Source organism: Paramisgurnus dabryanus, chromosome 24, assembly GCF_030506205.2.
Source record: "Paramisgurnus dabryanus chromosome 24, PD_genome_1.1, whole genome shotgun sequence".
NCBI lineage: Eukaryota > Metazoa > Chordata > Actinopteri > Cypriniformes > Cobitidae > Paramisgurnus > Paramisgurnus dabryanus.
The window spans coordinates 18,895,412-18,923,378 of NC_133360.1; the positions used below are offsets into that span (position 1 = coordinate 18,895,412).

Consider the following 27,967-nt stretch of genomic DNA (forward strand, 5'->3'; position numbering starts at 1 on the left):
AATAATACCCAACAAATGATAAAGGGACGGCTCTTTAAGGAACATTTGATATTTATTTTATAGAAAGATTTTGTATGTGCATTTATAAGGAAGAAACAATGTTATGGGCGTGACATTTGTCCGTTATGAATTTTGATAATTCTGAAATATGCACTTACTAAACTATGGAATATAATAAAATTATTTACAAATGTAAACAAACTTTGCATGGGTATTTAAACCACCAAATATTGACATCTGATATACAGTGTATCAGTTAAAAACTTTGAGTAAAAACTTTTCATAATAAGGTTGGCATTTGCATGAATTTGCCTGTATGATGTTGAGATTCATCCTTTCACATTGAGGACAATCAAAAGAAACTCATACACAAACAAGAAAATTCACACCAATATTCAGTGGTGAGGAAGTCAATACCATACATTTAAAAGTCAAGTGTGTGTGTAAAATGTGTGTTTCTTTTTTTAATGTCTACGTTTTTTTGTACAATTTGAATGTATTCATATGAAATAGCCAACTCCAAACTGCTAGGTTAAATTATCCTAGAACATCTACATTTTTTAAGCCAAGCTTGGGTTGAAACCATCCATCATAGGTTGGTTTAAAGCAGTGGTTGGGTTTGTCCATATTTTCTCCAATCACAGGTGGAAACAACCCAGCATTTTAAGAGTGCAAGGAGCACACATACTGATTAAAAAAGTGCTTTGCATAAAAGCATCTACCAAACGCATTAATGTTACTTAACTTTACTTTATACTTTATTAGTCCCATCGCTGGGAAATTTGTCTTGGACAACGTGCAAGTCAGTACATACCTTATAATAATACAGCATGCATTAAAAACACATAAAAAATAAATAAAAGATAAATACATAAAAGCACAGTGGCAATTCACAATATTTTTCTCTGTTTAAAGCTTTGATTGTGGTGGGAACAAATGAATGTTTAAATCGATTTGACCTGCTCATCAAGACCCTGTATCTCTTTCCAGATGGTAGAAGTTTAAAATGATCCTTCACGATATGAGTCTCGTCCCCGACAATTTTCTTGGCATGGTTACAGTGATACAGTGTCAGCCGGGATCTGTGGAAGAAGGAAGGGGAATTAAATCAAACTCTGTTTTTACCAAGCAATCAAACCAAATGTGAACATAAAGTATACATAAAATGTTCCTCTTGATGTTTATCTATCTGTAAATATATAGAGTTTGAGGTTTTTACCTGTCCTTCCTGTTTAATACACAAGCGAGCCAACCAAACCCTTTTGTGCCCATGATAGTTTAACTGTTATCTTGTTGACTCTTTGTAAAATGAAAGTGTTTCAAATGATCCTTTAAAGCTCTCTCTGCTGTTCTCACATTGAAAGAGACAAGATGAACAACAGGTTCATTTCCCTTCCCCCACCACAGCCCAAAAGCTCAGGGAAAGCTCCATCTATGAGGAGGTACCTATCTGCTCCCTTCTCATTTGTATAATGTCAGGTCACGGATGAAATTGAGTCTTACATGGGGGATTGAAGTTTTAATTCAGGCTCTGTGCTTTGGGGCTTTGGCACTGCCTTTTCCACCCACTCAACACCCAATCAATTAACCGAGAATGAGACTTCCTGACGCTCACAACGGAGGACTGGTAAGGAGAAACAGCAACTTACAGCTGTTGTTTGCTTGTGTTTAAATATGGATGATATACCCGTGAAATGTTCCAGATAACAGACGCACACAAATACTAGCAGTCACATCACAGGTGTAGGCAAAACAGGATTATAAGCGTGAATATCAGTTTTGCATATCTGCCTGTAATCCGTGCAACACGTTTCTGCAGTATTTCTAGCCTACGGCCACAGGATCAGATGTTTGTCAACATGTACCACAGCACATCTGTCAGGCGGAGTAACTGCTTCTCACTGTATGTACCCAACCAACTCGCCTGGGGTGACTGGCATCAAATTAAGTCAGCAACGTTGAACTGAGACGGAGCAATTATGGTAACATACGGACAACATAAAGTGATTCTGATGACTGGCCTGTGATGGATATGTCAAATCAAACATGTGAAAGATGATTCACTCCGTATTGCTATATCTTTCATTTTAACGTGAAGCGCACAGCCTACCTGCTGCCACATATCCTTTGCGGTAATGTCATGCCTGCGTTCATCAGAAGCTGTACCATCAAAATGTGGGCAGCAGTGTGTGTTTTACGTGTTGGGAGGGGTGTTTGGTTGGCTTGTAACTGTGTTTGACCCCTCGCCGGGCCATGGCTAATGCAAGTGTGGGCTAGTGAATGGACCGAGGTCAGCGGCTAGTGACACATGACCTGCCACGGTTAATTCCAGTCGAACAATGGATCCGGCTCTGCTGGGAGATCATCCCATTACACCTCCTTGCCAAATTAATTGTTTGTTTTCATGAGCTGCTCTAACGCTGACCTTTCGGTCAACTTGCTTTGATAACATTTGGTGTTAACCTGGGAACCTGTAGGATGTGACGTGATAGGAGACGGAGTTTGGGTTTGCTGCCTTGTCAGGGCCTTGATGTTCCTCTATCATAAATGTTGAGTTCTCAGTAAAAAAAAAAACTCTCATTTATGTGAGTTAATATCCTTTCTAGCAAATAGCACTTGAAATGTGACCGCAAATGCCAGAATGTGCACAAATATGAATGTTGCTGGTAAAAAAGGAAAGCAAGGAAGCAGTGGAAGCAGATGGAGTCCAGCGTGTCACAAAACTGTGTGTTTAAACAAAGAGAGTGGTGAATGCAGAGAGTACAGTGCTGGCCTCGGAGCTTCGAGAGAGAGAGAGAAATAGAGAGAGAGAGAGAAGAGAGAGAGAGAGAATGGGAGTGGGTAACGTGACAAAGTTTCAGCACCGCAGGGCTCTTACACTGATACTGTATGCGTTCTACAGTTACACTTTCACTTACTGTGTTGTATTCTAATGGTTCATTCTACATTAAGATTAATTATGACTCATATACTGATACTGTATTCATTTACATACAATGTAGTTAATTGGACACAGATGACATTAAAAGAACATTGATTCCAAAAATATTTTACCCATACATTTATTTATTTCCTATTTTTTCCCATTCATTAAAATATATATGTTCAATATTCAACGGTATATTTGAAGTTTACACTCTTATAAATAAAAGTGTCTAGAGGGTTTTCATAGCGATGCCATTTTTGGTTCCCCAAATAGCCATGTTTTTAAAAGTTCTTAAAGAACCATTTATTTTTATTTCTATTAATAATCAAATAACCTTTTTTCTTTTACAGAATCATTCAGCCAAAACTAGTTCTTCCAACCAGTTATTTTTGGACTGTGCAGCAAAATATAAAAAATATAAATTGTTTGAGAGCACAGAGAACTGTGATTATATAATTCAAAGGGCGGTTTCTGCTAAGCTCGTCACAATTTCTGTTTTCTTGGCAACAACGACTTCTCTCATTGTATATGACAAATATCAGGTATATGACAAATATTGTTGTTCCCTGAAAATGTTGACTCTAACAAAACCATTCATCATCACCCAGTAACCTCATATCACACAGCTAGATCTGCGTTAAAAGATTATTATTTTACTTTTGAAAACAAATGTTTAAAAATGGGAATGGGTTTGTACTGCTGTATCTGTAATGTTTTTTCCTGTTGGTTGATCATTGATATTTTAGTTCCATACTTAAACCTTTAACATACACAAGAGTTGTTAAGCCATACTTAGATGACTAGTCTTTGGAAATAAATAAAAACAATCACAAAAACATCTCCTTTTCTTTATTAAATAAAGAAAAAGTGCATTCATTTTCTGAAAACAAAATGACAAAAAGCAGTCTTTAAACATTTTAATTTGTATGTTTTATTGATGTATAACAAGACTTTGTGGATTCAAAAATATTATAAAGATAGTTTTTGAAGACCATCAGTTATCTTGCTTTAAAAACCTACACTACATAAAACAAATGAAATGAGGAGTTCAGATGCAAAACTTAAACCCTATTCGCACAGGATAAGTATTACCTGGTGACCTCTAGTGATTTGTAATAATTGCAGAGGTTGTCTGTGATCTTAATCCCGTGCGAATCTGCCATGGCTGTAATTTGTAAAGTAAAAATTTCCCCCGCAATTACCTACCATATTTCGCCGAACACCGAGGTCCTCTGATAATATTAGTCCCGCGCGAATTGGCATCTCTGTAATTTGGCCAGGAATTGGTGGGGTCATATATCATTTATAAAGGCTTGTGTTACCTGTGTGCCTTTTTTATTTCGTTTTTCTATGTTTCTGCGCCTCTCGCACTGCAGCTAAGAAGCGTACATACATATCCCTCCGCTTTTTATGGCTTTTACTTGTGAAAAATGAGGGATTTATTATATATTTCTAAATTTACACGTCAATCAGTCTGTCCTCGTCCATGTTTGATGGTTAATATTAAAAATGTGCAGAACTGTCATTACTTGAGATCTCTAAGTTTAGGTAGAGCTGTCAGCCGCAACATCGTAGAACCGTTTCTAAATAGAATCCACTGACGCTCAACGCAGCGCTTTGCAACGCGGCCGTTTACAACAAAAACTCTAAATCACATGAGGTCCCCAGATAATACAAATCCCATGTGAATAGTACTTTAGATGCGCTTCAGATGGAGTTCAGATGCAGATGTTCAGTAATTTCACTTTAATGGCAATGAAAAGGTTATTAGTCAATAATAGAAATGTTTAATTTTACAAATGTTAATTTAGTCATTTCACTGGTATTGAACAAATTTAACTTTGTTTTTCGCTGCAAAACCCTCTAAGTGCAAAAACCTGCACTTTTAAAAAGAAAATCCACTTCTTTGGACAAGACATAGTTCACAGTTGCAAAATTACTAAAAATGCAACTAGAAACATTGCAAATAATGAAAGTCAGCAATCAAGTAAAAATGAAGAAACTGAATCAGACAATAAGGGGTGCTGTGATCCTTGTGACTGCGACATTCGGGTTGTATTCTGGTCCTAGTAGTGACAAGGTACACAAGTTTAAATGTGATCCACGGTCGTTCCGTGCGCCATCGTTCATCCAATTCATCTTTTTTTTTGCAAAAAATATATGTGGCATTTAGCAGATTCTGCCAACAAAACAGTATTTATGACTGGCAGGGATTAAGCAGATTTAAAGTAAATGTATGAACATATAATATGTGCCCAGATCATAAGGTTAATATCATTATTTTATCTTTGACAAAGGTGGCATTTAGTGGCTTTTGCAACTGAGCTCCTCAAATCCGTTTGGTAAAATGAGTCACACTGGACAAAATGAATCAAGTCAAATGTATTTATATAGCACTTTTTTTTACAATGTTCCAATGTTTCAAAGCAGCTTTACATAAAAGACAAAAAAAATCACAGAAAATGAAATATATACATAGTATATAACATAGAATATATGGTATTATCAAAAATGTAATCGTCTTGATAAATAGATTATAGTCAAATTAAACGGTATATACTTTTATATACTTACTTGACACTAAGTATATTCTATATGTAAAATCACTTTAACACTTGCATTCCTCTTGAGGTCAAAGTTGATGCAGGATGCAGGTCTGGCCCTCAAGTAGATGACAAATCAAGAGAATTCAGCTGAAGCATTCAAGGTGCACATGAACCACAGGTTTGGACAGAACCTGCAACACCTAAAACAATGATTAGAAATCTGATCAGCTCTGAGAGTGATGGATGTGCTATCTCTCACTATCACTCAAGTTATTTGCATTTAAAAGACCATAGTTAAGGCTGCAAATACTACTTGTAGCTCTATTGTTGCTAATGAGGTCAGTTGGTCAGTTGTTTAATAGTGTCTAATAGTTTAATGTGTAAATGTGACGTTTAGATGTACAATATACTGTATGTTCAGACTGACATGCAGAAACTGATCTTTTTGCACTGAAAAACTACAAAATTGTATTATATTAACTTAAATTAACTATGTAGTTTTTGTAATTTAATATATTAACTATGTAGTTTTTGTAATATAATGTAAAGCCATTGTATTTGCTAAAGGAACAGCGTTCAGCCCGCTGTGCTCAAAGACCCTCTATGGAGTACGTTTAGTAAATTAAGCACCCTTGAATTTTCTCATAATTGGCCATTTTATCATTTTGTTACAGGGAGCTTATTCTGAAGGGGTTCCCAATATGATTTATGAAATACAATTAAGCGCGATTATTTCAGCACCGGGCCGCGTGTATCTGCCATGCTACTTTAAAATAATATGTAAATACCGTTAAGTAATTGGAAAAATAATGATGAACAGGAAGAGCATGTGACCAGAAAGGAAGAATAGTCAGTGGATTGTGGATTTGTTCCCCTCTTCCAACAAATATTCCAGGGACTTCCCTCCCATCAGCTCTATTTTTAAAGTAGACAGCGAAACGCCATCCAACTGATACAGAAACTCATTTTGTAGAGCGTGTTCAAAGAGATAGCTTTCTACAGAGACTGAAGCCAGTTCCTCTCTGTCAAACAAAAGACTCTAATGAAGTTAATTTCTTTTCCAGGCCAACTAATAGCTTATTTAAGATTATCACATTTTTTGGTCGGTTAGAAAAGGACTGGTAATTGTAATGTGGCTATAAACAGTAATGTTAATACTGCACACAAATAACCATTTTAAAAGTATTTCTCTTAAAGGGATAGTTCACCCAAAAATGACAATTCTGTCATCACTCTAATGTTGTTACAAACCCACATAAATTTCTTTGTTCTGATGAACACGAAGGAAGATATTTTGAGGAATGTTTGTAACCAAACAGCTTGTGTACCTCATTTACTTCCATAATAGGATAAAAGAATACTATGGAAGTAAATGGGGTCCACAAATGGTTTGGTTTCAAAAATTCTCAAAATATTTCCTTTGTGTTCATCAGAACAATGAAATTCATACAGGTTTGTAACAACATGAGATGAGTAAATGATGACAGAATTTTAAATTTTTGGGTGAACTACCCTTTTAAGTTGAAAGTTGAAATTAGGAGTGTTTGCTAAGGTTAGCATAACTGCTGCTGTTCACTTTTTGAATCAAACCAAGATGAAGTAGTAAAGTCTAAACTAGAGAAAGCAATTTCTCACACTATCGAACATTGGTCAATTGTATAAAAACACATGATGATCAGGGCAGATTATATCCAAGCAATCAAAATGGGGGGAAAACCCCCCTCAGATCAGATGAAACATAATATCTCATACTATGTGATTATTTGAATTTGGTGACAATGACAACAGATTTGCAGTTTGTATGCTCTGCACTATTAGGATTTCAAAACATAATAATTTTTAACAAGGAGTACAAAGCAAAACTATCGATATCTATTGGATCGGTAAATGTTATTTGAAGTAATCGAAAATTTTACAAATGGACAACAAACCAGGGAAGATTTCATTGCAGTTTCATTGATAGAGAGACTCTAAACATATCCAGAAACAAAATATCATTGAGAACTGGGGGTGGAGACTTTAGAAGTAGGCCAATGAGCACTGAACACCCTAGCAACCAATTGCCTGGAAAGTTTTAATACTTTTTACTATATTTATTGTGATATATAACTGATATATATGTTATGTCTAGGTGAAAGGATTTTAATGAAAGACTTGCACACTTAGGCTTTATACACACTTTCTGAAGTTTGGCGACAAAGTGCCTCTTCTAGAAATATGGAGGCAATGCCTCAAGGCTTTCCAGTCCCCATTGTGAGGGCTTCCAGCTCTGTTTGGGCTCATTGTTCTCATCTAATCAGCCATGGCAAATGTGGAGCCCTCTAGCTCATTACGTATTCGCACTCAGAAGTGACCATGGGAAGTTTTCAGAGGCCCAGCCCTGCACGGGCTGATGAATTACCTGCCTAGACGACACCTAGTGAATCCACGCAGTTGCCGTGGCAGTTCTTTCTGATGGGATCGTCGGCTCATCGCTCATCCCGGTGGTCAAACAACCCCCTCCCCTCTACGCCAACGACCAGCTTGAGTTTCACTATTGCCGTCTCGTCTTTCAGCACCTCCACACACCCCCACCTGCACACTCCATGCTCTGTTTACAAATTTCGGCTTATACAAGAGCTGCTGGCAGCAGGGTCCAACATTTGTGTAAGGGTCGATGTATTAAAAGATCATATGATACAATATTTTCTTTAGACGTTCTTAAAAGGCCATCAATAGCCCTGTCTAAAGCAACTTCTTATCTTAACCAGTGGGACCCAAAAATCATTCACAGGTCTGTTCTGATAGGATTTTGGACAGTATAGAAAAATGTTATTAAACGATATTTAATCAAATTAATCATAAAACAAACACATAAACTTTACTTTTATTAAGTTAGGATAGCAAAATAAACTCAGTAAAAGTAAAAGTGTAATAACTTTAGAAATGGAGAAAACAAACTTTGCTTTCTTTTGTTGTTAATATTGCAGCAATATAAATGGTTTACGCAATACACTCGTAAAAATATAGGTGCTTAAATGGTTTTTCACAGTGACGCCATAGTAAAAACAGTCAAAGGTTCTTAGAAGAACAATTTTTCATACCTTTTTACCAGTACAAAGAACTGTTTGTGAAACAGAAAAGTTCTTTGAATGTTAAAGGTTCTTTATGGAACCATCCGCCCAAAATTGGTTCTTCTATGGCATCATGAAAACCTTTATTAAAAGAGTGTACACAAAGTTTGTTTGTTTTGTGATGTGAATTATGAGATTATTATGAGAATGTCAAACCATTAAAATTAATCTTTTATACAGGCATGTCATTACACTTTGTGAAAACATGACATAGCATGATAATTATAGCATTTTCATAACTTATATCCTATGTAGTCCATTATGTAAACTTAAATGACATTTTGTTTACTTTTGTAGTATAAACAGTTTACTTTTGTACATTTTTAAAAATTAAAAATAAAGGTGCTCACAATGCCATCGAAAAACCATTTTTAGTTCATTAAATTATAAAAAGGTATGAATGGTTCTTTGACTGAAAGGGTTTTTGAGGAACCAAAATGGTTCTTCCATGGCATAGATGTGAAGAACCTTTATTTTTAAGGTGTTTTTAGTGTTGATGACTAATATAAATTGTGGGTTCTGAACCAAAACCAGTTAAAAACCACAAATTTATCATTTAGGTTTTTAATGAGCACGTGCATATTTGTGGCAGTTGTGCTGATATGTTGTTTTTGGACGTTGGAGAGGTTCTGGGACCTTGTTTTAGTAAATAGTAGGGGGCTGTGGCTGCCAGTTGCACGGGTTAACGTGACAATAATTTGAGTTGACTCACCCATCACATCCTTTAATCCTCTGGATATACTGCACTCATACAGGTGTCCACACAATCCAATTATCACCGCCATGCTTGGAAGAAAAAACCTAGACAGAAAAACAGTGAGAGAGAGAGAGAGAGAGAGAGAGAGAGAGAGAGAGAGAGAGAGAGAGAGAGAGAGAGAGAGAGAGAGAGAGAGAGAGAGAGAGAGAGGAGGGAAAAATCAAACATCTACTGTTATTAAACTTGTCTGAGATATTTCTGTAATTGTTCACTACAGACTTGAGGCGTGTCTACTGTGGTTTGGAATCTGTTATTGCATATTTGCATGCCTGCTGCAGTTTATGAAAAGGTTTTCTGGCAATTGAGCAGCTAACAAGTTTTTCTACTCTGTGCTTGGGTAAACAAGTTTTCCTACCAGGCTTGTGGCACACACGTCTGTATACATGTGGAATTGATATCAACTGCTGCATTATGTGACACTCAACAAAATCCGAAACAATGCAGAGAACCAAAATCACAGGTGCATTTGGGAAATCTATGATGACGCCCAATTCACAGCTAGCAGTATGTGTTTTGAAACCGAGAGTGTCTTGGTAGTGGTTTGAAAACTGAAATAATGGCAGTGGGCTGATTTTCAAGCATGTAATGTGCTTTCATTCTCCTCCTGCTGTTGCTGTAGTAGGAGGCGTGTGTTTCCTTTACTTGTAGGATCCCACTGTTTTCCTCCCCGCCAGAACAAAGACCCTTGGACAGAGGCTAGTCCACTGCGTACAGAGTCCCTCACAAATATGTGACAGGATCAGTCAATCCCACCTCCCCCTGGATTTAAAGGAATACTTCACCCAAAAGTGAAAGTTACCCCATAATTTTCTGACCTTAAAGCAATACTCCAGCCAAATATCAATATTACACAATGATGTTCTCATCCTTAAGCAATCCAAGATATACATGTCCATTATCTTTCAGATGAACACATTTGGAGTTATTTAGTAAATGTCCTTGCTTTTCCAAGCTTATAATGGAAGAATAACGGGATCAAGTAACAACTTCTGACTTTTAAAAAGCATTTGAAAATGCATCCATTCTTAACAAAGGTAATCCACATGGCTATAATAGGTTATAAAGGTATTTTGTGGGTAATCGATGGGATATTGTAAGAAAAATATCCATATTTTATTTTTAAACATCATAGACTATATCTAGCTTCCGGTAACAACAGCATTTCAAACTCACGTGAATTACAAGAGTCACTGTACAACATACCCATGGAAACAAAGTCTTACGAGGCTAAAACTCTTCAAGATAGCACCATTAAAGGAAACTGTATTACAGTTTAAATCAATTTGTTCTTTAAGTGTATTTAATGATCGATACATCGGCAGCATGCCAGCTCCACGTCTGTACAATCATTGGTTCTCGTGACTAATCGTCATATGAGGCACGCGAGAATCAATGAACGTCTTAAGTTCCTCTGCCATTCTGCAATTTTATATCTAGATGTGTTTACAGTCAAATGCAACATATCGTTTTGCTTCAATTTCTGATAATGAATGGGTTAGGATAAAAGGCAATGAAGAACCAGGTTAATATTTAACATTCTTAATTAGTTTGGCTGAAGAACTGAAGACATTTATATTAAGGATAGCATTAAGGTTATTAAACTATGAGCTACTTTTTTATTTTTTAACGAACTATTCCTTTAATAATTTGACTTTCCTTTAAACTTCTGTTCTTCTATCCTCCTGCACTTTTCTTGTATTTCTCACAGGCTTACTGGATTGATCCAGGAGTGTAACTGAGGCTGCCAGCGGGACAACGCTTCTGTTGACTTTACAAGTGACCTTCTGAAGTTTCTCATTTGTCACGAGAGTCTTCGTGTTTGAGTTGTGGTTTACGGTATATCGCTCCCATTCTCAGAGCTGTCTTAAACTTATATCCCAGTATAGTCCAAAGCAAACCAAAGTATCATTAATTATTAGAAAACAATGGGATGTATGACCGCAGTCACAATAGTGCTTGGAGAAACATAACAACTGGATAAGCAAACCACGAGTCTTAATTGGTCTGTGCTAAACTACCATGAGCTCAGTTAATAACACGCAAATATCCTTATGGGAGTTCTGTTTGAGTGACCAAAAAAATTATCCAGCTCTGCAAATATAAACCCACGTCTCTTCATATGTTTGACTGTTAACTGCATAGCCACAGATGCAGATGATTGAAATTTAAATTCTACATGTGACATTGCAAGGGCTTTCCAAGATGCCCATTTTACATGACATTGTTTCTAGGCAATCATTTATCTGTGGGCAGGGTCAATACACGTCTTAAAAGTGAGGAAAAGTTACTTTTCCTTAAAGTGAAACAGCATAGGGAAAAGAAAAGAAATAGTTCACATGGACTTGCCACATTCCAAGCCCTCCATCAGGGAGCTGAGAGGGAGTCACAATAGCCCACCATGATCCGTCAAAGACATCCTAAATCGAAAGGTTTTCCTCTGCCATCACCCTAAAAATGCATTCAAGTGTCAGGATAGACATGTCTTAGGACAGGAATGTTTCATGAACCATCTGAGGAACTTACTCAACTGTAAATGAGAATTAGAGAGCTTTTATTTATGGGTTAAACTTTATCTCTGGTTACTGTGTATAAGCTAATTATTGTAATGGAACATGGAATATAAGCTTATATTTTAAACAGATTTCATAAGATTCAAACTATATGTTTAACGATCAACAATAACACTATAATAGAGATATATTAGTACAAGTATCAAGTAAACTATCATGTCAGCCATTGAATTGTTTTTCAGTTTACTTAACTGGAACTAGTCTAATAGAAGCTATATCAATTTTTGTTGTCTCTCTCGAAACACCCTATTTTTCACAATGTAGTCAAAAGGAGGGCCTTGTTTGCTCCCCAAGACAAAACTCTATCGGAATCTCTGTTTGGGCTTGTTGAATCACAGAGCGCCTCATAGACAGTTTTGCCTTTTGAGAAAGTTTAGGGTGGTGAAAGAGCTGCCTTGTGCGAAACTGTGGAGTACAGCTGGTCTTCTTTCCTCCAGTAGTTTATTAGACACGGGCTCTTAATGAATGGGAGCCGCTGTTACAGTAAGTGACAATTACTCAACTTATCTTGTTTGCCACCAGCAATCTCACATACTGCTCAACATTGCCATCATAATTTCTCCCATCATAAAGAGGGCTTGTTAGACCCTGGCAACATCCACAATACCCGGCCTTCAGAGTCAGTTCATGCCATCGCTGACTGTGTTTTCTGGCTTTGTCGGGCTACAGTAGCACGTTTTGGCCATTGTGAATGGGAGAAACTTATTGAGAGATGCAAATAAACACGTCCAAGTAGGGTTAAGCCCTTTACAAGTGACATGAGAGGAAAGAGCACAACCCTGCCGCTCCTACAGTGGCCATCTCTTGTTTTTAACAGCTTAGAAAAAAACAAAAAGGAATGAGATGTAACCGGTAAACACTGCGAGTTGATCAGGTCTGGGTAGGTCTCTCGGTCATTGAGGTTGTTAAATGTCAATGTTTTGACATACATACAGTACACGCCACTATGAGCCTGAATATCATTTTTAATCAACATAAAAATATTGCAAAGATGATTCTATTGGTATCTCCTTGTTATATGAAGCTTTTTCTTCACAAAAAGATGAAAAACACTTTTATGGTGGATTCCATTGCTCATACTGAATTATTTCATTTCCCTAATATGCACAACAAAGATTTGGAAAAACACTGGTCTGGTAGCATAATATTTCTGCTTTTCTTCATTGAAAATTATCGTTCAGTGTGTAATCCTGATTTGCAAGTAAAAACACAAGAGGGTTTGGTTTGTTACATCCATAAACAAAGGTGTGTGAATGTCATTTGAATTAGCTAATTCTTTTAACGTTTTAACATGCACATACAAAAAAGTAATAAATAGCACTTGACATAACAGTTTCTACATCTCTATATATTGAGAGAAAACCCTGTTTTTATATTACTTACTGAAACTGTGTTTTATTTTATTTTTCTTAGAATACATTTATTTTGTCAAACTCTGGCATAACAAATAAATGTGTTTTGGTTAAGATATTGAACATCTTTGCATGGAATTAATTTTATTTTTCATATTATGTTTTTTTTTCAATTTCTGAGTTGGGTGTGTACGTTTTATTGTAATCACCGTCTTGTTACCTAACACCATTTTGAAACATGCCAGCAGCTACTTGTAACTGATAGCTGGGATTAGAAACCTTTTTACACAGCAAGGTTATTTGTAACAATGTTACGATTAAGGCTCAGGTATACAATGATAATAAAATGAAAACAATGTTAATACTATTCATAAAAATGATAAATGTTAATACAACATAAGGGAAAATAACTGACACTTATGATTTTTTTGTCTTAATTGTGCATCCCTTTCAAAAATATATATTTATATGCATTGATGCATAATACAAGAATGGTTAGATGAAGCGTCATGGATGGATGAAAGTGTGGATGTCTATCTATTATTGGTAGATACTGTATATAAACAATATACACCTTAAGTATATACACAGAATTTTATTAAATTATTTGTGTTTAAACAAAATTTTCTAGCAGGTGTTACAACAAACCCTCTGTTTGTTAAAATGAACCCCACCTATGGGGTAAGTTGCAATGTTTGCACTTCTGTCACTTTTGGTGTAACCCCGGATTTCCACCGACTGCGGAACGGCTGCGGATCCGTTGCGGAACAGCGGCGGAGTCAATCGGTTTCCATTCAAGTCAATGTGTGTATTTCCACTGACTGCGCTCCGAATCCGTCACAGCTCCGGCCATCCGCAGCCCTCCGGCACAAATACGCAGAGCTTCTATTTTTGACGGATCCCGGACAGCTCCGCAGGGCGGAGCCATGACTTTATCGCGTGATCATACCTGAATACGCGAGAACTCGTGTTTTTTTAAATTAAATATTTGCAATACAAACATTACAAACACACACAAATAAAGTCATTAATACAGAAACAACAAATAATAGACAAGAACAGAGCCAGTGGGAGTTTCAAATAAATACATTAAAGATATAGCATAAATAAATGTTTTAGCAGCCTTCTTATTTTTTGAATTTTGGATGGATATGATGTACTGCTCTGTCTACGTGAGTTCTCGTGTTGTGATCTGGGCTGATTTGTAAAAACGTCATAATTCAACGAAATAATGGGCAGAGACAGAACTAGGTATCGCGCGATCTTCACGTGAATTTGCGAGACCTCATGGGTCCTCGTCACTTCAGCACGCAGCCGCTCTGCAACAAATACGGATCTGGTGGGTATTGACGGACGGCGGAGTGCGGAGCCGTAACGCAGCGGAGCTGATCTGCAGCTGCTCCGCAGTCGGTGGAAATCCGGGGTAATTGTACGATAACTGTAATGTAGGTCCCACACCAAACTTCAAGTGTTTATTTGTAGTAGAGATGTTTGTTGATTGTGTAAAAAATATTAATCTAATTTAAATATTGTTTAAATAATAGAGCCAAAGTGAAAAAGCGTTAGGTTGTGCCCTGCTCTCCCCTACTCTGTACTTAAATTTATTATCCCAATTCAACAGCACTGTGATGCCTTAAGATAAAGTGTAACCTATATTTATATTGTACATATTTGCTTTTTTTTCTGCACATTTACTTTGCTTTTAACCATTTTACCTAAAAACTAATGATATAACTATTCAGTTTAAAATACATACAGCCTTGGAAGGCAGATTGTTGGAGAGGTTGTTGAAATGCGTGTGTGTGTGTGTGTGTGTGTGTGTGTGTGTGTGTGTGTGTGTGTGTGTGTGTGTGTACATGTGTGTTCTCTGGTATGTTTGTCCCTGTGAAAAGAGGGCCTGTGTTCAGCCCAGCCTGGGCCCCTGTAATGCTGCAAACACCATGGATTTGGACTTGTCTTTTGTTGTCCTGTATGCTGACATCACACACTGCTGATGGGCTAAAATCCCTCTTTCTCTAACACCAGCACTTTTGAAACAAAACTGCCATGGCACTGATGAGTAATGCCAACTTGCCAAAAATACCCATTAATCATCATGCTAACACATACACAACAGACCCCTTAGCAGACCAATAAGGCAAACAGCAACATTTAAATTATTGTGGCAATCATGCGCTGTCTCATAAACTTTGCTAACAAAGAGTATTGTTAAAACTATCTGTCCGACTATCTGTAATAGACATCCTATCTTTTATTGAAAATCTTAGTGTAATTAAAATTTTAACAGAAAGGATGGTAGCCCTCCAGGAACAGGGTTGGACACCCTTGCCCTAGGTTAAAGGGATAGTTCACTTTAAAATTAAAATTTTGTCATAATTTACTCATCCTCATGTTTTTCTAAACCTGTATGAATTTCTTTTTTCTGATGAACACAAAATAAGATATTTTAAGAAATGATGGTAAACACAAAGCAGTAAGTGACCATAGACTTCCATCGTAGGAATCAAAAAATGATGGAATTTACTGGGGTACCATCAACTGTGTGCTTACCATCATCTATCACAATATTTTCTTAGTCATTTATCACAATACTTCCAACATATTTTTTTTCCTACTATGAAAGTCTATGGTCACTTACTGCTGTGTGTTTACCATCATTTCTCAAAATATCTTCTTTTCTGTTCATCAGAAAAAAGAAATTCATACAGGTTTAGAACAACATGTAAATGATGACAGAATTTTAATTTTAAAGTGAACTATCCCTTTAAGGATAATTTCATACTTGTAATTTAGAAGCGGGGTTATCCCTGAAATTAATCCAGGATTATGAAACCCTGCTATCCCTGCTTTTGTGGGGTTAACTCTGCATTGCAGTGCCAAACGCACACAGGGTAAAATGAAGCAGGGTTAGAATGTTATGTCCACAATTAAACCTAGCTGAAGCAGCTAATAAGGTGTTCAGGGTTGCAGACAAGGTTTCAGACACCTGACCTAAGGGTTTAGGAATGCACAGTGTGAAACGTCAGATTATGAATACCCAGGGTTATCTCTAAACCTCTGGTTAAGTACGAAAAGTGTGAAACCTGGAACAGATAACCCAGGATTTAGAATAACCCGGGGTTAACTATTTTTAAGTGTGAAAAGCATGTGACGGCTTGCCCCAAAGTCATTAAGACAACTAGCCCCAAACTGACATGTGTGCTAATGCTGGCTAAGTCTCAGGGTTAGATCAACATAGCACACCAGCTAAAGTATCAAAAGACACGTTATTGTCTCATCTTTTTGTGCAAAATAATAGTTTTTTACATTCATACCTAACAAAGTTGTATTGCATAAAATATTAGGTGATTTTTTTTTTACTTTTTAAGCCAAAAATAAGAAAATTGTGCCAATGTAAGATTAGAGCAATCTTGACCACATGCAAACACAAGTCGACCATAGAAGAAGTCGTCAAAGTGGTTATTTTACTTTAATAGGACATCAATATACTCCATATACTCTAATTACGCTGCATTATTTTTAACCCAATGCTGGATAAATATTGAACAGAACACATGTTGAGTTATATATGAACTAACCCAGCATTGCAATAAAAACAACCCAACATAGGTTTATTTATTAACCAACATGTGTTCTGTCCAATATTTACTCAACATTGGATTAAAAATAACCCAGCAGAATTTAGATTTTTTACTTTTTTAAATGTTTTACTTTTGTAAAACACATTCCTGGTTTTATTGTATTTGGGGTGAAATGTTTGTCTATGAATTCTTTCATTAAAATATAAAATTTCGCCCCGTCTCTGAAACAACTTTTCGACTGATGTCAAAAATGCCTCTTATTTTTAGCGTTCTCTTCAACAATTATCATATAGAGACCACTTTAAACCATTCAGTCAACTCTTGTAGATGCAACTCTACCTTGAAATTAATCTCTTAAAAAATTGACTTCAAAGATATACATGTGTTCTGGAGATATACAGTATATATCTTTACCTTACTGTTTATCAGGGGTAAGATGAATCATTATGAATTTGATTGTGAATATGAATATAAAAGTCTTAAAAAGCACCTATTTAATTGCTAAAAACTTTATTTTCTGTATTTAGCATAATACAATGTGTTTGCATGGTTTATGGTTACATTATTTTTCACATACCGTAAATTTTTTGTAGCTCCAGATATTGCTTTCCTCAAACCCATTGATTTTGTACAAAACTCATCGATCTGAAAAGCACTGTGATTGGCCTGAATACCTCTGACGTCAGCGGGAAATGTGACGCTCCTTACCATGTTTGAAAGATTCGGTTACAATGCAATGCTGACAGGAGTTAATTTACAGGCTGTGCATCCAAGTGGGAGGAATTATGATAATGTCGGTCTTGTCTACTTCAACAGGCCAAGGTAGTAAACTGTTGCCTACAATCCGTGTATTTGTTTTAGTCCAAAAAAAGAGATTTACTTGCGTCATCATTTACTTTGGGTTGTATACCTTTTCCATATCGTTAACACAAACTAATCCACACTTTCACACCAAAAGAAAACGTAAAATCGTGAATCGGACCATAGTTGCTCTTTAATGTTTTTAACAGAAACAACTATTGAAATGATAAAAAGAAAATGCATATTTCAACTGTTCCACTATCTTTTAACCAACACATCCTATAACACCATCCAACATTTACCCTCAAAATGTACAGATAAATGCCATGTAGGTTTTACTCATAGGTACAGCAACAGCGGCAAAGGTGACATTATGATGAGGTAAGCAAACCTACATATTCACACAGCTGGCAAACATTCTGTCAACCGTTTCAGACCTGAACGAGTTCCCTGACGCTGTAATAACAGCTTGAACTCCTGACAGGAGTAAAGAGTTCACACAAGATGTTCTGCACCCAAGCTATGAGTATATCACGCTTCACCTCTGTCATAACCACACCAACAATCACATGCTGCTTAGCTTTCTAGTAGTATTATCTACTCCAAGTAGCAGAATAGTTTTCCCCCAAGACTTACCAAGGGGGTCCAACGTTTCTGTGCAGTGTTTCCCTTTTTTTTACGTTGATGTGACAAGAGTGGGATGATACCAGCTCTTAGACCCGTTGTCAAAGCTGCACTCAAATGCAATCAAATACAATCAGCAACAATCTGGCACGCGCTTGCCACACTACTCACTCGATCGCTGAGTGCCCACCAGACAGCCCCAGTCTGTTAAATGTGACAGATGGAATCGGTTGCTGAGAGAAGAACCTGGGCTCTGATATGTGTGGTGAGTCACAGGTGATCGTGCCATCTCCCCTGTGACCGATTGAAATCATGTCAAATCACCAAGCAGGTTGACTCAGATTTTTAGGGCCACATGTAGTTTGGCCTTGGTGAAAGTGAGTAGGCAGGAATCCTTTGTCAAGATATAAATCGGAGAAATGTGGCCTATTAAATATATGCTATATGTTGTATTGCAAGGAATTATGTTATGCTCTTGTTCAACCTAAAAACTGTATTTACACTAACACTAAAGTTTCAACTCACTAAAGTATATTTCAATTGAGAAGAACTTTGCCCAGTACAACAATTTTATATCACAAAACTAGAGATGTTCACTGATATCTAATCCCGTTTTATGGTATGTCATGTTTAAAAATTTAAAAAGGTTAAAACTTACAAAGGATTATTTCATAAGAGAAACTCTCTTGAAATTGCAAATCAATTACCTCTAAGATCATAAACGGTGGTGATATGGTGCCTTATGTATAAAACTTTGCATGAATTCCATCCTTAAAGTGTGCGTACACATATTTCTATGCCCATTTTGTGCGTACACGATGTTTATACATCAGGCCCCTGGCCTTTCATTTGTTTAGTTACTTTACATTGAGTTATTTCACTCCTAAACAGTAAAAGTTCCTAAAAGCTTCTTTATCGAACTGTAAAAGTCTATAAAGAACCTTTATTAACAGAAAAAATTTCTGTTACACAAAGGCATTTGTATTTCAATAATTATGTTTTGTACGATTTACCTTTTTCGAATTTATACAAATTTGCCAACTCATGAGATCAGTTTGAAAATATGGTTCTTTTAAAAGCTTTTGACTTTGGAGAACAAAGAGCATTACGTTTTTCAAAAGGTACTAATAAGTACCATTTAGGTACAGATATGTATTTATTTGTTACACACAAAAAAATGCTGTTATTTTTAAACTGGCCATTGGTCAAAAAGGGATGAGCCCAGCTCACTGGATTGTAATTTAACCCATGCTGGGTTGTTTAACCCAAAATGTTGGCTATTATAGGGTCAAATACAAATATTTTTGGGGGTTAACTGTAACCCAGCTGCTGGGCTCCTCCCTTTTTGACCCAATGCTGTTTCCCGGTTACTTACTGTAGATTTAAATGTATGTTATTTACATAACCAAAATCTGAAGGAAAAAAATAAAAAGGTTTTCTGGAGGATTTCTGGTTTCCAGAATGCTTTGCATGAGGCTTTTATTTTATATGTTTATTTTGTAAAGATAAAGACTTGTTAATGTTTAATATTCATTTAACTTTTTACAAACTGTTGCCAGTAAATAACATAAATTTAAATCTACAGTAAGTTACTGGCAAACAGTTCACTCCAAAATGAACTAGTAATGTCACTGCTGATTGACCTCTCAGCATAAGGATAAGTATTAAATTAATATTTATTCTAAATAATATGGGTATACCCAATGTCCTCTAATAAAGAGGTGGGTATACTCTGTATACCTGTGTATACCCTGCACTATGCCACTGGGTACTAATATGCACTCTTTAGGTGTAAATGTGTACTTTTTGAAAGGGAGAACCCCAGTGACAGCTAGATATCATTTTTAACATTTTTTTAACAGTGAATGGTATCGCTGCAAACACAAAGTTGATGAAAATCACCAAAAGTGATTTCTAATATTTTGCATTTTAACTTGTACTTTTAGACCGGTGGCAAAATGTATTACCATTGCTTCTCAGTTAATGAATTTTGTAAGGCTGCTGAACACATTTATCTACTTTGCTAATTGATGCAAACCATTCCAACTTTTAATAAAACTTTAATGGCCACTTCCTAAACACAAGCCCTTAGCTGATGAGATGGGTCTTACTCAACCCACTCACCCCCTCTCAAACCCTCTTTACTCTCAGAACTGCAGATCTGTCAGGCACAGCTACATTCTCACCCAGGTTGTCAACCGTGCATCTCCAAGACAGGGTCAGGGGGTTAAAATCGATTTCACAGGCCACCTGGAGAGCCTGGGCCGCAAACTGACTCAAAAAATTTATATCACTCTTAGAATTGCCTACCACCCAGAGTTAGGTTGAGCTAGCTCTCCCCCAAAATGTCCCAGGCTCAACAGAAGTTGGCACAGGCAGAGGCTGGGGTTGTTGACCCTGCAAGCTGACCTCTTCAAACTTCAACTGAATTGTTCTGGCAGTTTCCACGGTGACAGGCCACTCCAAGCTTATCCTACTTAGGCTGAAAAGGGATGCAAACTTTACAATAATCTGGCAAGCAGTGATACAAATGTTGACACAGAAGAGATTAAAAAACATCAAAGTTGATTTAAAATATCTGGAAAAAATAGAAAAATATTTTTGAATAAAACATAAGCAACATTTTTCTAGCCTCTTTTACTTGAGCATTTGCAGGAAATTGCGTCCCCGAAAAGTTCAATAAAACTAGGATTTCAGATCACATTTTAACTTTGACAGTAAACTTTATTTAATTTTGTTTCCCAGTGAAACCCAGATGAACAACTTGAGGAGGAAACATTGAACCTGCTGAGAAGTTATTAGGTATAATAAAAAATGTGCATGGGGTTAAGAGAAGTGTTTGTACACTTCCTGTTATATTGACGGGGAACCCATCCATGTAACTGCTTAACCCATGCACAGGCATTAATTAATCCTCTAACAAACATTCATTAATGTCTTTCTTCTTAAGCTGTACATAGGTCTCATTAATTAATCTAATTCACAGTAGAACAGATTCAATATTTAGAGCAAACTCAACCAAATACAAATTTTCCTCAATCATCGTAAGAGACAGTGTCATTTCAAGAGTAACCAAAAATATAATATATATATAATATAGTAAAATAAAACTGTATAGTGCATTCTGTGTCTTTACAGTGTCTATATCTGAGTTATGAACTTAAATCTGGCATGTGTAAATTGGCGTGTTTTCTTTTTCTACTGACAGCAAAAGACATAACATCAATACCAACAGCTCTGCTTTTCTTGACATGAAGAGCCTACAGTTTTAAAGGTTGTCATATTAGATCAGACATATTTTTACATATATTTTACAGATATTTTACAGCCGTAAATTAAATTTTTAGATTAATATGAATTACGAATATTACGAGGCTAATTAAAAATATTTATGCTTACAATACGCCTCATGGAAAATAACTAGTAACACTTTACAATAAGGTTTTGGTTAACAATTAGTTCATGCATTAGCAAACATGAAACTAACAATGAGCAATACTTCTACAACATTTATTAATCTTAGTTCATGTTTATTTCAGAGTTTACTAATATATTTTTAAAATCAAAAGTTGTAACATATAACTTTAGTTAATGCACAATGAACCATCATGAACAATTATATTGGTTTTAACTAACATGAACAAAGATTAATAAATGGAAAAAACGGTATTGCTCACCTGAAATTAGCTAATGCAAATACAAATACAATCTTATTGTAAAGTGTTACCAAATAACTTTATTGGATATATGTTAATAGCCTTATAGTCCCTTTTTGTGTTTCTGTGTTATTACATAATTATTAAATAAAAATAAACAAAAATACTTCATTTTTGTTTTTATTTTTATTTTTCTGAAAAACATTTGCACATTTTATACATTTATATTGTTATTAATAACGCAATTAATTAAATAAACATGAAATGTGTGCAATATGCCATTTGGAACCAAATTATTAATAAAAAGTAATATACCAGTACAAAATTATCATTCTTGTTTTGCTTTTGTCTAAACAAGGATACCAGCATTGGGTTTTTGGTGGAAAATGCCACAACTGCCCACCAACTGTTGCATGTTTTAATGGTTAATGTTGCACTGTGTTTCTTATGTAAATTGGGCAGGTTGACAGTGAAATCTCATCCTGCGACTAGATTGGCTTTTCAGAGAGAGATGTCTTTTGGCTGAGCTCTGATCTCCCCGATAGGGAGATAGGCACCTGATTCAAATGGTTCGCCTGTTCCTCCAGTCACTCGATCGGCGTGTGAACTCATTTACAATCAAATGCCCTCACCCGGCAGCACACACTTCACCATCCTCCCATATAACCAACAACACCCCCTTTTTACTCACACCGACTGTCTTATCTTCTTATTCGTCTGCTTTTTGTTTTATCGTCGGAAAAATCCGTTGGTCTCCCTAACTCTACTAGAACGTGTTGAATAAAGAATATTGTGGATTACTTTTAAATTAAGCATGCAATAAATGTATGCACTTTATATTGTGGGTGTTAATTGCAGTTGTGTTCACATGCATTCGTTAGGTTGAATAAAAAACGAAACTTGGTAAAACAATTGTGCATAATAGTTTGTGTGGGTCCAAAGACTCGCGTCCTGTCACTTACAGTTGAACGTATGAGTAGGTCGTGAAGACTGAACGAAAGGGGGAAAAAACTCTTTACATTGCAGTAGGGTTTCTGACCAGAGCACAGTGGGCATTCAGAAATTTTAGACTGACTAACCATATTTGAGTATTAATTAGACTCACGCACGACGGACATTGATTTGCAAAATAAACAGCCAGGTCAATATGCCTATTAAATATTCGATCAGCAATTAAATTAAGTGCTTAATATATTTGGTGCATTTGTCCTATTGAGAAAAACTCAACCTAAATCAGTAAATACATACGAATACTTTAAATAGCTATCTGTATCAAACATTTTTATAGATTTAGAAGCAGACAAAATCATGACGGCACAGCATGCAGATCTTTCAAATCAAAATAAATCAATTTGACGTTTAAAAAATGTGGATAATACCGCATTGTTCTGACTTCTGTCTATGTTTTACTTGCATCTTAATCTCTGAATTATTTTTTCCACGTAAAGCGATATATAAATCAAATACACTTAAAACTTAAAATAAACTTGACTCGGAAAATAAATGTCGTGCTCAGTATCGAAATATTTTTTTATGCACCAGTATCGACTGTTTCGATTCGAGTACTGAATTACAAAAAACATGCATATGTGCAAAGTGGTATTGTTTAAGATCTAAATCTAATTTTGAACCAGAATTCGATTATTTATTCATTTATTCAACAGTTACGGTTGTACCGCAAATCACGACACAACTGATGTACTGAAGATAGAAGACGAGCCACTGAGATGTGAACATTTTGAGAAAATTAGTTGTCAACAAGCCCACGCGTTGCATTCATATGACACGGGGTGACCAGAAAAACATAATAGGCTGGTTGAGGGACCATTCAGAGTCCAGACAAACTTTTGTAAACCCTTTCTCGTGAAAGCACACATACGTCTGGTAAACCCAAAACTGAACAGAGAAAATAGCCCTTTGAATAATTTTAAAAACATTTCCTTCCTTATGAAATCAGCATTTTTTAATCCACTTCAATCTTCTTGAACATGCAAATGAAGCAAAAACTAACAAATAATTGGTGTAAATGACTGTTGAATATAATCTTTTAGAAGGATGACCCAGTTGCTTTTTGTGTCATTAATCAACATATAGACTTGAAATGAGGAGAACAATGCTCTGCTGTTTGTGACAACCTCCTAACAGCCCCCAAACCCAATGCTGGGAAACCAGCTGAAACGCATGCTGAAGATGATCCGTTCACAAAGTGCGTTACATATACTTACTTACCCTTACGAATATCAACCATTTACGACAGTTAAAACAAAAAACATGGTTAAACCATGGTTACCAAAAAATAAACATGGCTGTGCTGCAAAACCCATGATTAAACCATGGTTTTTTTCCTATAGTAATAAATACACTATAGGAAAAACAACCATGTTGTTGTAGTAACATGGTTACTACAACAACAAACAAACAAAAAAAATATTTTCGGAAAAAAACCGAATAGATTGGAACGTTTGGTGAAATCTGGCGTCAAAACCTAATCTTTGTAAAATACCATGTATATAAGTACTGTGTTATAGTTTACCTTAAGAACAATGCCGTAATTTGCGAAAATTGTTATAAACGCGAAATTCGTAAATAAAGTATTTAGAATACGTTAAAAGAGTACGTAAAATTAGGTTATAAAATAACGGCATATCGCCTTGGTAAAACAAACTAAACTATAAGAGTAAATGGAATGCCTATTCAGAATAATACATTTGGAATATGTATTTAATTTACCCTTAACAATACTCTTTCCTATCCGTTACTTTTAACAATACTATAAGTAATTCCGATCACTCGTCAATCTCACTCTATGAGACGCAGTGGTGCATAAAATCGCACTGGATCCGTATTGCTGTGACTGATCTGATGTATACAAGCAGTGATTGCTGGACGAGTGAGATTAAATACTTGTTGCTGCGCATTTTGATACAGGGCAGTGATGCATGCACTGATATATCTTTATTGGACACTGACAGATGTGATAGACAAAAGCTCATTTTTAGCTTTTGAGGAAAAAAACTTTTCAACTTTAAAATTGAATTTGCAAGACTTCGAAGGACATTATGATGAATGATTAATAAAAACTGTAAAACAAATTACTAATAAAAATGTACACTGCATGATAATTAAAAGAAGTTGCATTGATATACTGACAATACATTAAAAATATCCACTATAGTCTTGCATTAGTCTGCATATCCACTGGCATGCCCAATACAACTTTATTTAATTATAAACATGCAGTGGTGCAGTTTAAGTTTACAAATAATTCACTCATTGGTGCAAACTAAAATTTCTAAGAAAACACAAGCAATAAAACACATAATACATTAATACAGCACAACCTTGTGTGCACTTTAGGCGAAGCTGTGCAGCACATGTCTTCAAGTCCTTAGCAAGAAAGATATAAGGTCACTTTTCACAGCAAAAACTTTGAGAAAAGATGATGATCATGTGTAGAATTATATCTAACTGTACTATGATACTAAACAAGGGCAAACTTGTATTTCAAACAGTTTTCTGTGAAATGGCATATTGACACACACACACACACACACACACACACACACACACACACACACACAATGATATTTTCAACTGTTTGTTTATGTCGCGCTAAAGATTTGACATAATAAATTGCGGTTGTGCTAGTTCAGACTCGGTTCGGCTCGAGCTCCAGGGCTGCTGTGGTGCTGGCTGACAGTGTGTGGTCTTATTGAGATCCCCATCCCCCGTTTCCCTGCACCTGCACTGGATCATTCACCCAATGAGAGACATCTCTGACAGTTCTCATCTCAGCCCATCTCACAAAGCTCGATCCCCCACCATCCCGTTAAAACGGTCACAAAAACAACTTATACTTTCTTCTGATACTTTTCTCCCGTCTCCACTCATTTATTACCAGAGCCAACATACACCAGTTTATAGAAACAAAGATATTTAGTCTACGTGTAGAATAATTAACGTGTCAAACTATTTTTGTTTTAATTTTTCTAAATGTATAATATCTGGCGTGTGTGTTTACTACTAATACTACTACTACTACTACTACTACTATTACTATTAATAATAATAATAATAATAATAATTTCATTATTAATAGTTGACACTCTAAAAAGTTAAAAGTTGGTTCAACTCAAAAAAAATTAATTGGTAACACCTAAAAGATTTAGGTTTATTCAAATTTCCACCTTAAGTAAAATTGTAAACTTAATTTTTCACTTTTTAACAGTGTAAAGTCAATAGTGTTAATAATATTTATTGTTTGTCTTTTATCACTGGATGATTGTGTTTTACTGTAGTGACTGTAAAAACGTTGATATCACAAATTGGTACAAATATATAATCCCCTAATTAGTTATTGTCCCACAAACCAAATAATGATAAATTATTAAAAACATTTGTAATAATAAGTTTGTGTAATATTTAAACAAATATTATTTATTTAAAACTATTATTTCATTTGACTTCAAAAACAAATGCAGGTCAAATTTCAGCACAAGGCTAATTTTATTCTTATCGCAGGGTTAAACGAGAGTTTTCAGTAAAGCAGACCTCTGCGCTTCCCACCTGTTGCTCTGCAGATATCTGCTAATGCATCAGAGCCATGCAACACGATAAACGTTCATTTCCAACAAAACACTTCCACTCCTTTCTTAGGCAGAAGGCCCTGTGTGCTAGTTTATAACATCAAATAAATGACCTCATAGTATTACTAATAAAAAAAATCCTACGCAACAGCAGATCACCTCATTTTCACGTTATTTTTCCGATTTCTATCAAACGGAGACTCCATAAAAAATGAGCATTTATCTCGAATTTTCACAACGTCTACAGACAATGTCAGCGAAATAATATAAAAATGCAAAAGCAACAGGTTTTTGTAAATGGGTCTTATAAATAGACTCAAATAATTTTTTTGTCCGGATAATGATTGTAGCAGGACAGATACCTTTAATCAATTGCAGAACCATAAATAAACGCTATAAGGATAGTAGTGTAAATGACCTTAAACCCACCCCCACAATATATATATATATTTTCAGCAAAACTTTTCCCCGAGGTTGCATGCGTGCGCAGTCCACCCATATCCAGATTTAAATTGTCAGTTTATCCGACAGATTCCGCCATTACAACCAATTCCTGTGCTTGTATAAATAATGGATTTAAGCAGTGCTCTCTGACCCTCTGAGAGTCCGGCAGGGACACGTTTGTTGGAATGAGCCCTCGTCAAATATTCATTTAGCGCTTAATGTGAGCCCTTCTCCCCCGAGACCCGCTGCAATGGATGCCTCGGTGCCTTGGCAAGAAACAGGTCTAATCTGCTACCACAGACCAGCAAAATATTTTAACACCCTCCAGATTTTAAACTCAATATACGTTCACACAATTCCTCTCCAGAATCTTATCTTAAGCTTGATTCAAACAGCACTGACAAACACATGGCACTGTAAAACATCAGCAGCGCATTTATGTGCCCTGCGGCTCTCATGTGTTTGCAAACACTTTTAATAAATTAACATTAATATAAACGCATTCGTCTGAGCTGTAAACCTGTCAAACACGAAATTTAGTGGAGAGATGCAAATAAGCACACTCTCATCCCGTTAATTTTTTTTAATCTGTCCACTGTAAAGTTCAAATTATGTTTAATAGCAAACTGTACATTTAATGAATGTCAAATCTCTAGAATATTTTCATAACATATTACATATATTATAATTAATATATAATAATAAGTTTAAAATATATGGACATTACAGTTTAATACACTTATGTGAGGTATTTGTTTGTTTTAATTACATTTTAATAATTAACAGTGTTAACTGCTAATAATACTATTTCAGAAAAAACACAGATTTGCACTAAAGAAACATATTTTAAATAATTAAGCAGTGCTTGGAAAATGTTTGCAATCATACAGGAAAATAGCTAATGGTAAATAAATATACTAAACAGGAAATTATTACCTTGATGTGCGTCTTCATTTCATTTGATCTCCCCAATAGAGCAGAGATATACAGTCCTCGTTTCCTCTAAAAAAC

General features: G+C 35.7%; 1 long non-coding RNA gene across 3 annotated transcripts in view; it reads right to left on the reverse strand.

The window, feature by feature from the left end:
- Window positions 1-286: 286 nt before the first annotated feature.
- The window catches only part of LOC135740844 (uncharacterized), a 128,178-nt gene continuing 100,497 nt past the window's right edge, over window positions 287-27,967 (reverse strand). For 2 of the 3 annotated variants that reach the window (XR_010529272.2, XR_010529273.1), the window contains 3 exons: window positions 27,893-27,958; window positions 9,298-9,386; window positions 3,761-5,672 (listed from right to left, as the gene is read on the reverse strand). This is a non-coding gene — a long non-coding RNA (uncharacterized lncRNA). Of the gene's footprint in view, window positions 1,083-3,760; window positions 5,673-9,297; window positions 9,387-27,892; window positions 27,959-27,967 lie in introns of those variants that run through there. The other variant, XR_010529274.1, reaches the window with a different exon arrangement.